General features: G+C 51.0%; 1 protein-coding gene across 12 annotated transcripts in view; it reads left to right on the top strand.

Annotated features, from left to right (window-relative positions):
• Window positions 1–927: 927 nt before the first annotated feature.
• INPP4A (inositol polyphosphate-4-phosphatase type I A) overlaps window positions 928–10,759 on the top strand; it is a 148,026-nt gene continuing 138,194 nt past the window's right edge. For 5 of the 12 annotated variants that reach the window (XR_004475663.2, XR_004475662.2, XM_033401837.2 and 2 more), the window contains exon 1: window positions 930–1,195. The gene's annotated coding sequence lies outside the window, so the exon portion shown is untranslated. Of the gene's footprint in view, window positions 1,196–10,759 lie in introns of all 12 variants that reach the window. The other 7 variants (XM_004277768.4, XM_033401840.2, XM_033401838.2 and 4 more) reach the window with 4 other exon arrangements.

Below are 10,759 nucleotides of genomic sequence, written 5' to 3'. Positions count from 1 at the left end.
TTTTGTGACATGGGGAAGCTCAGCTCTTATTCTAAATATTAGAGAATTTTTGTTTAATTTTCATTTCTTACAGGTTAATCTTTTCTTTTTAAAGTAATTTATAAATGTTTGTTTTTATACCTGAGGGATGTGAGGGCCAGCTGAGAAGGGTTCTGGTTTATTGAATTAAATTAGTTTTCATTCAAGAATTTTTAAGAATTTTTTTTCTGACAAAATTTAAAGATGAAGATTAATGTTTATATTCAGTCCAGTATTACCCTTGCTCAAGCAGAAATATTAAGGTTTAAAGTTATATTAAAGTGATTTTTCTTCCAAAACTTCTGACTCTTCTATTTCACATCCCCCCGCGCCCCCGCCATGGAAAAATAGAACTTTGGGAGAGAGGTGTAAGGAGCTGATATTTGGTGAGAGTCTGTAAATGTATATTTATACAGTATGCCAGGACAATCTGGAAGGATGTTAGCAGTCTCTGTCTTCTTGCTTATCTGTTTCTTCAAAGTATGATTTTAATTTTTGCTTGTTTCTGGGCTGAATGTTCAGTTTCCTAAACTTCGCCAGGGGACTGCGTAGTCCGCACCCGGGGAGCGCGCTCACCGGAGGGCAAACGGCCGGAGCGGTTCCCGGGTCGCGACTCTTCAGGAGTCTTCTTCCTCAGGGATGCGTCGGGGCCTCCAAGCCTCAGTATTTGTGAGGGCGAAAATGCCATCGTCCAATTAAAGTGCAGAAGTTCAAGAACTCCTTGCAGGCGATTCGATCACAGCTGAGAGCTGGTCTTGCAGGAAGCCGAGAGAAGTCTGCGTGAGCAGCCGCGGAGGAGGACCGGCCGGGTGGGGTCGGCCCCGACCGGGTGGGGTCGGCCCCGACCGGGGCTCGTGGAGCGCGCATGCGCGGCGAGGGGGCGGGGCCGGGGCGGGGCCGGCGTGGCCTCCTGAGCGGCGGCGGCAGCAGCAGCGGCGGCAGTAGCAGCAGCAGCAGCCTGGGCGGCGGGTTTGGCGCTGCAGCGCTGGCGGCAGGTTCGCGGCTGGGGTGGGCGCCGCGGACCCGGACAAGAGGACGAGCACCTGGAGCCCGGCTGCAGCTCACGACTTTGCGACCCAGCGGCGGCGTTGCTGCTGCGGGGCTCGGGCGCGCGGCCCGGCGGGACCGAGGACGGCGGGACGGCAGGGCGCGGGCGCCGCGGGCCGGGACGCGCCAGGTAGGTGGGCCTGGCCGGGCCGGGCCGGGGACGACGCGGCGGCCGGGAGCCACCGGGGACCTGGATGCTCCTCAGGCGGAGCGGGGAGCGGCGGGGCGCGGCGCGCATCCCGATACCCGGCGCGCCGGACGCGGAAGGCGCCGGCGGTTGTCATGGAAATCGTACAGCTAGCGGTTCCCTGGTGGTGGCGTCTTCGGAGAATGATCAGACCCCGGCGAGCCCTAGCAGGATGACGCCCCGGGCCGCCTCGGGCTGAGGGTAGCGGGCGGCGGGGAGCCGGGATGCGGGACGTGGCGCCCCCGAGGCCAGGTCGCGGCGCCTGCTTGGTGCGTCTCCAGGGCTGGATCTAGTGACTCCAGACGCTGAGGCCTCGGGGTGTTTCGGGTGTAAACAGAACCGGGTAAAAATAAACATACACCTCGGTGTAGGCCCCCATCCTCCCAAACTCTTCCCTTTTCTGCCGGCCCACCGTCCCCGACAACAGTTCTGGCATCTTTGCTTTTGATATTTTCTTTCTTTATGGCTTTGCTAGTCAATGAATTGAGGCCTGGGAAATCTGCAGGGGTTTGTGACTGTCTCCTGAAAAGCCAATCATGAATGTGTAGGCCACAGGAGATTGAAACACTCAAAACGTCAACGGTTAATTTACGTGTTTGTGGGCGAAGGGAGCGGTGATGGGCTCGGCTTTCCCTCCCCTTGTTGCCTGCCCTGTGACATTACATAATCATGTATTCCTCCTGCCCCGACTTCATCCCTAATGCCAGATCATAAAACAATATTCCTCTGGATAAGAAAAAAGTATAGGCGGTTGTAAAGCCCATCTTCTTGTGTTTTTGCTTTGCCACTTAATGGGTTTTGTGTTGAGAGGCTGCCGAAGAGTCGAATTTGATTTGCCACCTGCCCCTTAAAGGGGCATCTAAACCGAGGGAGTAGGAGGCGGGGTGGCAGTTTGAATGTTGCAGTGAGATTCTGCCTGATTCATCTCTGTTCACAGTGGATGGGGCGGACTGTGGGCAGTGGGGTTGGAGAGCGAACAGGCTGACTTGGATGTGAATCTTGAATCTGCCAGTTGCTAACTCTGGTTCTCAATTTTCTCATCTCTGGAAGGTGAGAACAGAACCTACTTTGCTGAGTTTGTTTTGGAATCTAGATGCTGTTGGCATTGGTAAGTGCGCATAGGCTAACTATAGATTGTCCTAGAATTAAGCCTAATTTTTCTTTGATTGAAAACAGGTTTTCTTTAACAGGAATTTTGTCTTTGGATTTAGGCTAGGGCCTTTGTTTGGGGGGTCCTTTGCTGAAATGTTTACTTCTGGAAGAGTCAGTTCACTGGTTTCTTTGAAGAAAGTTGAGATGATGGTGCCTGTGTGGGAAGGTCAGTGTGGTTGTTGTGTTGGAGGGCTGGTGTCAGGAGACCGCGATGCTGTCCGGGGGTGGGGGGTGGGGGGCGGCGTTGCGTGCGAACTGGAGCCCACAAGGCCTGGTTCCCTGTGGTGTCTTGCAAACAAGCCTCTGTAACAACAAGCCAGAGTTACATTTACAAGGAGGGTTTGCCCTGAAGACAGGGCTTAAAGGAATAAATGCTGGAAAAATACAAAGAGAAAGGAGGGCTGTATTTCTACTGAGCTCAGTGGTAGAATTAGTTGTACTAATTCCACTAGCCGGTTTACTTATCCAACTATTTTTCATTAGGCTTATGCTGTCTCAGAGTGTTTGTCTGCTCAGGTGCAAGTCCTGCCTCCCAGCTAGACGCAAAGTCAAGGGTAGACATTATAACTCATTGTTTTTGGAAACTGTATATTTTGTTGTATTGCTGTTAGACTTAATGCCATTAGTAAGTAAAAAAAAAAAATCAGTTTAAGGGAAGGATGAAATCAAATAATATACATAAGAGGTTGTAAGCTGTAAAGCTCTAGAGAGACAGGTTGTGTATGAGAGAACTATTGACCGTTCAAGTCCCGTTAGCCAGCTGCCTGCCTGGGAGCATTCTCCTCAGCCAGCAAATCTGCAAGGGCACCAGAGGAATGGAAGCAAAAGGGTGTGTGGGACAAACTGATCCCCATCCCATGGCTTAACATTTCAAGAATCCAGTAAGACACAGTAGAGGGGGAGACTTTGGACCAAGACTGTTTTATCCTGGTTTCTTATGAAAAACTTCTTTAGAGATTATGTATTCCAGGAAGGGTCCTGTAGCATCATCAGCTACGCACAGTGTCAGGATGCTGTGGCTTTCACTGAGGGAAAAATAGCACAAATTTGCAGTGAAGAAGCCTTGATTATGTTGTTGCTGCTTCTGTGGAACTTGGTTAACGAGCTAGTCTTGAGAGATCCTTCAAAACAGCTTTTTCCAGTGTCCTGGAACAGAAGCTCTGTGAGGACAGCATATTCTAGGGAGACCAGTAGTAACACCAGGGTAGGCCTGCTTCATTTTGTCTCTCTGTGCTTTTAAGGAAAATACCATTGTGAACTTAATCCCCAGGAATTGACCTGTATTTTTCTATGCATATGCATACCTTGCTCTCTTAAAAATTTTTAAAAAAAATATAGTATTTCAGATTCACTGAAAAGTTGAAAGAATAATCCAAAGGGTTCCAAGATATCCTTTACCCAGATTCTCCGAATGTTGACATTTGGTTTATCCTCTCTCATATTTGTGTGTGTGTGTGATTACTTTTCTCTGAAATGTTTAATGTTAAGTTGCAGACTTGATACACCTTTACTGCTAAATACTTTATTGTGTATTTCATAAAAACAAGGACATTCTCTTACAAAACAACAGCATGATTATTAGAAATCAGGAAATTAAATGTTGATGCAACGCTATTATTTAATCTACAGGTCTTTTTCAGATCTCGCCAGTAGGCCACTTTAGAGCAAAAGGAAATCCAAGATTCTGTGGTGCCTTAAACCATCCTGTCTCTTTAGTCTCCTTTAATCTGGAACAGTTCCTGAATCTGTCTTTGTATTTCATGACTTTGACATTGACATCTTTGAAGACAACTGCCTGTGTTTTGGATAATGTCCCTCCCCTTGGGTTTGCCCGTGGTTTCCTCCTGCCTAGATTCATATTATGCACTTTTGGCAGGTGTGGCACGGGGCGGTGCTGCAGCCGTCTTAGTGTGTCTCACGGTGGGAGGCATATGCTGTTGATTAGTCCCATTCACTGGTCCTGTCATCACTTCATTAAGATCCTGTCTGTCAGATTCCCTCACAGAAAGTTACCGTTTTTCCCTTTGTTGTTAATATGTATCTCATAGTAAGATCACTTGAGACTGTAAATATACTGTTACTCCTCATACTTTCACCCACTAGTTTAAGAATCCATTGATGATGCTTACCCAGATCAGTTACGATAGTTGACAGATGGTGATTTTCTAATTCCATGTTTCTTTCTACGCTTATCAGTTGGAATTGTACTAAAAGGAAGAACTTTACTTTCTCCCTCATTTACTCTTTGGTTTAACCATGTCTCTGCACTCATGAATGAATTCCTGCTTTATACAATAGATTATAGTTTGTTATGCTCATTACCCACTTTTCTGCTTAAATTGTCCCAGACTTGGCCTGCAGAAGCCCCTTCCAGCTGGCCCTCCTGTCCTTTTGATGTGTTCTCATCATCTTTGAGGACTTCTTTACTTTCTGGCACAAAACCTCCAAGACTCAGCTTGTACTTTCCAGCCCTGGAATCAGCCATTTCTCCAAAGAGTCCAAGTTCATTTTAGTGGAGAATGATACTGGAAAACCCAGATCTGGGAGCTAGGTGTGCTCCTTGCTGCTTCCAGGCCTTTTCAGTGGACAGGTGTTCTCATTGTAAACATAAGTGGAGACACGTCATACAAAATTTTCTCTGCTTTACTTTTTAAATTTAATGCTATGTCCTGGGGATCTATACGCACTGACATGAAAAGTTTGGTCTGTATTCCAGAGTGTGGGTGTACTGTTATTTCCTTAACTGTCCTTTATTGATGGACTTTTAGGTTGTTTCCAATATTCTGCTCTAAAAATGGTGGGGAATCTGTGAACCACATCATTGTCAACACAAATATTTCAGTCTCCTAGATCCCTCGAAGTAGAATTTCTGGGTTAAAGAGTAATATTAAATGGATAGCTTTGCCACATTGCCCCCTCACCCCTTCCAAGAAGCTTTATCACTCTGTGCATTCGTCAGTGTGTGGAATTGCCTTTTTCCCTTTAATTTGGCCAACACTGAACTGAAGAGTATAAATCTTGTTAATTTTTGCCAATCTAATGGATAAAGAAGACACTACTTTTTAAATTACATTTCCCAAATTACCAAAAATATTGAAAACCTTTTCTTGCCAGTTCATATTTTAGCTTCTGTGAATAGCCTGTTCATACCTTTTGACCATTTTTTCTTATGAGGTTATCTTGCTGGGTTGTGGAAGGTACTATAACTTCAGACTTTATTCTCAGCAGCCTTTGATGTCTCCTTTAAGGGTGATGCATTTTTCATCCTAAAGGAGAAGGAAACTAACATATCTGAGCACCCCTACGTTCCAGGCCCTGGGCCAAGCGTCCATATGCGTTCTCAGCAAGGTCCCGGGAGAAGGCCAGTGGTGTTGAGGGGGTGGCTGAGGCGAGGCATGATTAAGGCACCACCTGGGAGTGATTGTAAGTGGTTGAACCGGGATTCAGACCCGGGTCTGTCTGGATCTAGTGCCGTCTCCACGAAATTACGTAGCTTCCTTCACAGGATTTTGAAATGAATGCTTTATGTGTCAGCGTGGATGTGAAAATCAGTTACCTGGAGTCCTCAGTATCAACAATTTCTGTCTCAGTAAAGGGCTTTTTTACTCAGTCCTGCTTGGTGAACATACACATCTCTCAAAACCATCTGTTTTATTCCTGGAGCTATTGTGGACTCTGCAGTCAAACTTCCTGTAGGTCTCCAACTGGCTGTGTGACTTTGGGCGAGTGGCTTCATCTTTCTGTGCCTGTTTTTCTCACCCGCAAAACTGGGCTGATGGCAGCAGCAAACCCAGAGGCTTTGCTGGGGGCTCGAATGAGTTAATACACGTCAGGTGTGTGCAGTGGCGCCTGATGCCTGCTGAAAACCCAGGGGATGTACCTTAGGATGAGTCTATATGGAAAGCACGTGTGGGAGGCCGCGTGGAACTAGCGCAGCCTCTTCTGGTTGGGTTTAATCTCTTAACCATCCCTTTTGTCATGACCCGGCCGGGAAATGGGAACCCAGGGCCCCTGGGTGCTGTGTGCTTGTATCCTCTCTCTGCAGACCTTGTTTGTGCCCTGTCATGGGCCTGCCAGCTAGCCCAGTTGGCCCTTCCTCTCTGCCCACAGCTGCTGACCTGGGACAGCTGAGACACTGTAGGCCTTTCCGTGTGCGGTCTGCTCAGTGGGGGTCACCTGGGAGGGTCTCAGAGGCAGGCAGTATCTGGTGGGGAGGGGCATGCTCTGGGGATAAAGAGGAGGTGTCCATTTTCTGGAACGGGGTCAGGAGAACAGACAGGTGTCCTCTGGCCTCCAGGAGGAGGGGAGGGGACCACTGGAGGGGCCAAGCGACCAGCTCCCCTCAGCTCCCTTCCTCAGAGCCTGTCCCTCAGACACCTATTCTTTCTCCTGACCTCGAGCCCCTGCAGCGCCCCTTCTCTTATGCTTGCAGGCAGGACTCTGAGGTCTCCTGAAACCCCCGGCCTCCCTCCCTGCTCCCTGCCCCCTGCCCCCTGCCCCCTGCCCCATACCTCCACCAGTGCCCTTGAATGTCTGGCATCAGCGGCTGTTACAGTAGCTGCCTGAAAAAACTCACTCACTCCAGGATGTGGAACTCCTTTCCTTCCCTGTCCTGTGTTGCTTGCATTTCAAGTGGTGCATTCTCTAACCCATGAATTAGAGCTTTCAAGACGGATGACCTTGGTGTGCACATTCTGGGAGAGCAAAAGAAATGCATTTAGGCAGGTGCGTGTTTCTGAGAGAACAGGTCCTGTTAGGAAATGAGGATGCCCAGTTCAGGAGTCTCCCTGGGGTTATGGATTATGGGGTGGGTCAGCTGGGGTGCTTTTGGCTGCCAAGTGAGCAATGAGGACGTTTACTGTCTCACAGACCTGGAGTCCTACTCTAGCAGCAGTTTTGAAGTTTCATCGAGGACCTAGATGCTTCATCCCAGGGTCAGCGTCCCCGCGGTTATGAGATGGTCCTTAGCGTCAGCGAGACTGCGTGAAGGAGACACGCCAGCCAGTCCCCAGCCACAGGGTCTGCCTGTCCTCCCTCCGGTCTGTGGGAGCAGTGAGCATCATGTGGCCTCCCCGGACCCAGAACAGGAGGCTGTGGGCCGGCTGACTTAGGAGCGCTCCTCCGAATGTGGCCCCCAGACCCGCCGCATCAGCACCACCTGAGACTTGTCCGAAACGCAGTCTCAGGCCCCAACCAACCGACTGACTCAGAAACTCTGGGTTGGGGCCCAGCGATCTGTTGCGAAACAAGCCTTCCAGGTGATTCTGATGCAGGGTCCAGTTTGAGAATTGCTCCCTTAGTCTAATCAAGACCACCCCCCCACTCCTCAGCTGGATATGGAGCTGGTGCTTCCGGAATCCAGAGAGGACAGTTCCCAGAATAGGCGGACGGGAGGGAAAAGTTGGGAGGTCAGCCCACAGTGTCAGCCGAGGGGCGTGCAGAGCGTTTAAGGAGCCTGTGGGCGGCTTTGCCCTCCTTGGCCCCCTGCCGCAGTGTATGGGCCCAGCTGAGTGTCCCAGCTCCCGTGCCCGCAGTCTCTCCAGCCCCTCTGAGCGGGGCCCATGCCCTCCCTGCAGGACTCGGCACTGAAGGGGGCCGCGTTGGGAGCGCCGGCCCCAGCTTCTCTCTCTGGCCCAGTGGGGATGGGGTGCGCGGGCCCTGCTGGCTCACTTTCCTAAGCGTGTTCAGGTGTGTGGGGTTTGCACCTGCTGCTACTTCTCACTCAATTAGGAAGAAACAGGGAGCAGTGCCGTTAGGAGGGGCTTGGGGAACGCGGAAGGAACGGGCCTGGAGGGGCGGCAGCCTCAGGGACTATTTATAATGGCAGTGGGGTGCGACCTGCTTTATCGTCCCCTTTCGGAGGCACAGCCTCACCTTCACGCTCGGGTGGGGTAAAACAGCCGCCTCCATGGTGTGATTCGTGGGATCAGACTCGCCCACTGTTCCAGACCTTTCCTGGAACTAGAGAGCCGAGGTATTTCTAGATTTTCTTGACTTTGCACGGCTTTCAAGGTTCATCCTAATACACAAAAGTGATGTATGGGAGCCTCACGCTGAGCGCCTCTGCATCGGTGCTGACGGCCCAGGAAGGAAGGGCAGCCCAGGGGGAGGGGGCCTGGGGAGGGTCCAGGATAGTGTCTTCAGACGGCAGTGGTTTGTGACATCAATTTGAGATTGTAACCGGCATTAAAAATGTTTTTGAAATAAAATAGAAAATATCCAAGTATATTTCCTACAGGGAGGGTAAGCATTTTTTGATCCCACAGGTAGTGACTTGCACGTGTGTGTGTGGGTATTGTCACGGTGTGATTTTTTCTTCCTGTGGGTTGTTTTCAAAAAGTATTAAATCCGAGGGTTGAGCACGGGGAGGAGGGGGCTCCGCTGGACGTGTACGGACGGACACGGGGTCTTTTGCCGGGGAGGGGGCCTCGGGGGGGGTGCGTGGCTTACTCCAGGTGGAGAGCCACGGATGGGAAACGAGAAGGGCCTTTTAGCGGTGTGGGCCGGGGGAGTGGAGCTGGAGCCCCAAGGACAGCAGGGAGGGGTCTGAACTTCCTGGTCTCACTCTGGTTTACTGTTTGTGGTGTTTGACCACCTGGATCAGATCCTCCTGAAGATGTTGGGGGTCCTCAGCCTGGCCACTCTGAGACTGGGGAGGCCGTGGCAGGGAGTGTGTCGACTTTTCAGAGGTTTAAAATGTGACTCTGGACGCCTGACCCATCCTTCTAACAGGGCGGATCAGCATATGGTGACCTACAGAGGGAGGGCGGGGAAAGGGGATAGAGGTGGAGACAGATGTGGACAGGTGTCTGCGTCTGGCTTGTTTGGAGGCTGGCCCCACTGTTGCCTGTGAGCAGTGACAGGACAGCTCCCACGTCGCCCTGGCTGCCGTTGGGACGGGGTGATATGCATTGTTTCACGCCGGGGTTAGTCTGGTTTGTGTCACAAAGCATACGCAATAATGGCTTCGGGGTGTCAGTGTCTGTTTTTTGAGGGGGGCAAGTTGGATTGTGGGAAGAGAAAGTGCTGGACAAGAACCTGAGTCAGCTTTCTCATGTGTAAAATGCGGAAGGTGCCTGGCTCACGGGGATGGGGGCGGGTGCTGTGTGGATTAAATAGTATTGATACAAGCAGGAGAGGTCTGGGCACTGCAGCTCTGGACCAGTGCCGGTCCAGGGAAGGTACCGTCTCGCAGGAGGTCCGGCGTTTCCCCTCTCGACTTTGCAGTCTCGATTACCCTTTTTCCTACTGTGCCCCTGTTCTAAAAAGTGTATTCAAAAGGCTAGAGTGCATCCCATCTCTCAGTCCTTCCCAGGGCACCTCTAAAGGGAAATGCTGCAGAAGAAGGAGGTTTTGAGAGGTAGGGGACTGCCGGCAAAGGTCAGAGGAGAAGGATGTGGGCAGAAGTGGGAAGAGGGAAGTGAGAGTGGCCTGGGCTCATAGATATTTAGTCAGGTGGCCACTGACCCAGCTGTCTTCTACTGACACTTTTTTTTTCTCTAAAGCACATAGAAACTTGTGATTGTGTGCAGTGGAACGGTAAGTATTTTCACATTTCTTAGTCATTGCTTCGACTGTGTTCTGCGTAAACACACGTTAAACAGTATGATCGCATTGCCTAATTGGGTGCTGATCAGATGGCCGGTAGAATGGAGTCATTGGTGGAGCGTGTGCCAAGCAGCCTCAAGGTGCCCCAGAATCTTCCACGCGTTGTGACTGCTCTGGTTTGGAAGAGGAGTGGTGGGTGAGTGGATTGGCCTTGAGGAAACACCCTGCTGGTCGACAGGCCCACCTGGGGGAGGAGGAAGGCGCGTTTGGGTTTTACCCCCGGCTTGCAGGTGATTTGGGGAAGTCGGGCCTGAGTGTTACCTTCTCCTTCCTTGTTCATCTAGTGAAGGTCAGTCCCTGCATTCGTGCCCCCTTGGCCCCCAATCCTGCATCGCAGTGGAACTGTGATGGTGCCTGAGGGCTGCACGGGCGAAGTCTTGTGTGTGCTTGGTTTGGTGGGCCTCAGGCTCAGACACAGACATACATGAAGTCTATTTAGGGAAGTGCTTCTGGAGTCTGTGGCCTTGGAAGTCCACCTCCTGCCTCGTGCTCTTTCACTTTCCCTCCGCTCTGTAGTGACTCAGCAGCAGCTTTCCAGAATGGAGAAGCTTCATGTCAGAGATGCTGGAGGACCCCGGGCGTGTCCGTGGAGATGGACGCTCCCTGTGTACCACGCAGACCAAACTCTTCCTGGTCCAAGTAGAGCATCCGGTGCCGCCCCTGGCTCCTCCACCTGTGCCCCATCCCCACACCCCTACTCTGAGGCTCTTTGCAGGAAGTCCCCCAGTACAACTGCACTCTGTGTTG

The sequence above is a fragment of the Orcinus orca genome, chromosome 13, assembly GCF_937001465.1.
Source record: "Orcinus orca chromosome 13, mOrcOrc1.1, whole genome shotgun sequence".
NCBI classification, from domain to species: Eukaryota; Metazoa; Chordata; class Mammalia; order Artiodactyla; family Delphinidae; genus Orcinus; species Orcinus orca.
Note: the sequence above shows the minus strand (reverse complement) of the source record. Positions and strands in the feature narration are given on the sequence as shown.